Source organism: Melanerpes formicivorus, unplaced genomic scaffold (genome assembly GCF_026170545.1).
Source record: "Melanerpes formicivorus ecotype bairdi unplaced genomic scaffold, bMelFor1.0.p_v2 SCAF_2834, whole genome shotgun sequence".
NCBI lineage: Eukaryota > Metazoa > Chordata > Aves > Piciformes > Picidae > Melanerpes > Melanerpes formicivorus.
Window position 1 is genome coordinate 13,292 of NW_027145185.1, and position 4,209 is coordinate 17,500.

Below are 4,209 nucleotides of genomic sequence, written 5' to 3' on the forward strand. Positions count from 1 at the left end.
GGGACCCCGTGCCGGAAGCCGGCATCCCCGGACGGCCCCGGGACGGCCCCGGTCGCCGGCCGGGTGACGTTCACCGAAGCGGCTGCCGGCTGTCTTCGAGCCCCCCCCCCTCCGCCTCCGCTGCCGCTTCTGCCCGCACCCCCTCCACTGCCTCCCCCCGCCGCCGGCGAACGAGTCGGCGGATCCGTAGGGTGCCGGGAGCCCGAACGGCGAGCGGCTCCGGCTGCTGCCGGGACCGCGGGGATTCGAGCCGGTCCGGCCGCGGCCGGGACCCCGTGCCGGAAGCCGGCATCCCGGGACGGCCCCGGGACGGCCCCGGTCGCCGGCCGGGTGACGTTCAGCGAAGCGGCTGCCGCCAGTCTTTGGGCCTCCCCCGTGCCGGGGCCGCGGGGCTTCGAGCCGGTCCGGCCGCGGCCGGGATCCGGGGCCGGACGATGGCTTCCCGGGCCGGTCCCGGTCGCCTCCCGGGTGACGTTCACCGAAGCGGCTGCCGGCTGTCTTCGAGCCCCCCCCCCCCCTCCGCCTCCGCGGCCCGCTTCTGCCCGCACCCCCTCCACTGCCTCCCCCCGCCGCCCGCGAACGAGTCGCCGGATCTGTAGGGTGCCGGGAGCCCGAACGGCGAGCGGCTCCGGCTGCTGCCGGGACCGCGGGGATTCGAGCCGGTCCGGCCGCGGCCGGGACCCCGTGCCGGAAGCCGGCATCCCCGGACGGCCCCCGGGACGGCCCCGGTCGCCGGCCGGGTGACGTTCACCGAAGCGGCTGCCGGCTGTCTTCGAGCCCCCCCCCCCCTCCGCCTCCGCTGCCGCTTCTCCCCGCACCCCCTCCACTGCCTCCCCCCGCCGCCGGCGAACGAGTCGGCGGATCCATACCGTCCCGAGAGCCCGAGGCGGCGGCACCCAGTGCGGGTCCGGCCGAGGCCGGGACCCCGTGCCTGTCGCAGGCTTCCCGGGACGGCCCCGGAACGGCCGCGGTCGCCGGCCGGGTGACGTTCTCCGAAGCGGCTGCCGGCTGTCTTCGAGCCCCCCCCCCCCCTCCGCCTCCGCTGCCGCTTCTGCCCGCACCTCCTTCACTGCCTCCCCCCGCCGCCGGCGAACGAGTCGCCGGATCCGTAGGGTGCCGGGAGCCCGAACGGCGAGCGGCTCCGGCTGCTGCCGGGACCGCGGGGATTCGAGCCGCTCCGGCCGCGGCCGGGACCCCGTGCCGGATGCCGGCATCCCGGGACGGCCCCGGGACGGCCCCGGTCGCCGGCCGGGTGACGTTCAGCGAAGCGGCTGCCGCCAGTCTTTGGGCCTCCCCCGTGCCGGGGCCGCGGGGCTTCGAGTCGGTCCGGCCGCGGCTGGGACCCCCGTGCCTGTCGCAGGCTTCCCGGGACGGCCCCGGAACGGCCGCGGTCGCCGGCCGGGTGACGTTCACCGAGGCGACTGCCGGCTGTCTTCGAGCCCCCCCCCCCCCTGCCGGAGCCGCGGGGATACGAGCCGGTCCGGCCGCGGCCGGGACCCCGTGCCGGAAGCCGGCATCCCGGGACGGCCCCGGGACGGCCCCGATCGCCTCCTGGGTGACGTTCACCGAAGCGGCTGCCGGCTGTCTTCGAGCCCCCCCCCCCTCCGCCTCCGCTGCCGCTTCTCCCCGCACCCCCTCCACTGCCTCCCCCCGCCGCCCGCGAACGAGTCGCCGGATCTGTAGGGGGCCGGGAGCCCGAGGCGGCGAGCGGCTCCGGCTGCTGCCGGGACCGCGAGGCTTCGAGCCGGTCCGGCCGCGGCCGGGATCTCGTGCCGAACGTCGTCTTCCCGGGACGGTCCCGGGAGGGCCCCAGTCTCCTCCCGGGTGACGTTCACCGAAGCGGCTGCCGGCTGTCTTCGAGCCCCCACCCCTGCCGTGGCCGCGGGGATTCGCCCCGGTCCGGCAGCTGACGGTTCCCTGTGTCGGACGCCGGCTTCCCGGGACTGCCCCGGGACAGCCCCGGTCGCCTCCCGGGTGACGTTCACCGAAGCTGCTGCCGCCTGTCTTTGTCCCCCCCCCCCCCGTGCTCTCCCTCAGGCGGGAGGTAGACGTGCTCTCCCTCGGCGAGTAGACGTGCTCTCCCTCGGCGAGTAGACGTGCTCTCCCTCGGCGAGTAGACGTGCTCTCCCTCGGCGAGTAGACGTGCTCTCCCTCGGCGAGTAGACGTGCTCTCCCTGGGCGAGTAGACGTGCTCTCCCTGGGCGAGTAGACGTGCTCTCCCTGGGCGAGTAGACGTGCTCTCCCTCGGCGAGTAGACGTGCTCTCCCTGGGCGAGTAGACGTGCTCTCCCTGGGCGAGTAGACGTGCTCTCCCTGGGCGAGTAGACGTGCTCTCCCTGGGCGAGTAGACGTGCTCTCCCTGGGCGAGTAGACGTGCTCTCCCTGGGCGAGTAGACGTGCTCTCCCTGGGCGAGTAGACGTGCTCTCCCTGGGCGAGTAGACGTGCTCTCCCTGGGCGAGTAGACGTGCTCTCCCTGGGCGAGTAGACGTGCTCTCCCTCGGCGAGTAGACGTGCTCTCCGCGGAGATCGCGCTTGTCGCCAAGGGGTCGCTGTTGCGCTCTGCCTCCGCCTACGTCATCGTACAAGCCGGCGTGATTTCTGCGACCTGCCGCTGGGCGGAGGTCGGCTGGTTGTGCGCTCGCGGAGCTGACGGCCCTCCAGTTCCGTATATGAGGGAACAAGCGACGCCGAGCACTCCCAGGGCAGCGCTGCCGAGCGGCTGCTCCAAGCCACCCGCCAGGCGGCTGGGCAGGGGTCCGTCTGGCTTCTCGGTGGCTTTCGCCCGGGTCAGAGAGGGGACCCGCGGGGCCGAACAAAGGCGCGGCGGTTTGGAGCGGCCGCTGGCGCACCCTCAGCGGTGTTGGATGGGTTTCGCTCGTCCGTGAGCCGGAGCCCAGCCCGGGCTCGGCAACGAAAGCGGGGAAAAGAAAAAAAGTTGACGAGTGGCTGGCGCCGGCCACTGCCGAAGTGTGGAACCCCCGAAGCGAAGTTTGCCCGGTGGGGCACGGGGGCAGAGAAAGCCGGGGAGATGTGGTGCCGGCGTCGGTCCCACCAAGAATGGAAAGCAAGCCCGTCCAGGCACGGCGAGAGAGAGCCCGGTAAGGGGCAGAGAGAGTTCCCAGCACTGGACCCTCTTCACGGGGGTTCCCCCCCATGGCCAAAGCCGCAGCCCGCGGGGGCACGGCATCTAAGGGAAAAGCCAGCGGCGGTGACTGGCCACTCGTACGCTATGGAGCCCGGCATGGGGGGAGGAGGGCAAGCCGGTGCCCCAGCACGGCTTCCTCCTGGCTCCAGAGGGGCGCCCCGTGATGGAGATGTAACTCGGTGCAGCTTGAGGGAAAATGCAAGCCCACATTTCGGGGAGGCAGAGGTGCCCTGTGAGCCGGTGCGGCCCGGTGCAGCTTGCCCCCCCCCATCTCTGGAGGGCGCCCCGTTTGCTCCTCCGGCGTGTTGCCCGCACGCCGAGCCCCGTGCCTGCTGGCTGCTCCCGAGGGCGGTGGCGGGTGCGCGTGGCTGTGTCTGTCCCAGAAGAGCGAGGCCGTGGGGCCTCCGCTGGCTTCCTTTCCTTCTGTCCTTGTTGATCGATGAGGCCTTTCGGGTCGCGTCGGAAAGGGCCCCCGGCCGGCAGGGCAAGGGCGGTCTTCCTTTCCACTTCGCTTCCCGTCGCGTGTGAGGTGTCGTCCTCGTTCCCCCAGCCCCGAGCGGCTCGAGCGGGGGGGAGCCGTGGCGTTAGCGGCCCGGCGCGTGCCTTGCCGCATCCTCCCCTTTCCACCTCCCCCCCGGCGCTGGGGCAGGGTTCGGGGACCGGTCTACCGCAACCGGCTTTGTGACTGCTGCGTGGCCCCGTGAGTTTTCAGGTGTCCTAAAACGCGTGAGGCGCCGGTGTCGTCCTCGGTTCCGGGTACCCGCGGGTGCCGGCCGCGAGCAGCTGCGTGTGGCGGGGGTTGGCCGAGCCGAGAGCGAGGCGGCGGCGTCGCGAAAGTTAAAAGGGGCTAAAAGCGGCGCCGCGCGTGAGGCCTCACCTGCCCGGGTGGGGTCCCCGAGGGTTCCTCCCTAAATGAAACCTCTAGCCTGAGAAGGGCGGCTTTGTGGCCCGTACCCCCGCCCGCTGCCGAGCGAGCCGCCCCGGCTCTAAGGTCCTGGCGTGCCGGGGGCGCGCCCCGCTTCCGCGGGTCGCTGTCTCCTCTAGCACGTCCCGGTGCTCCCGTG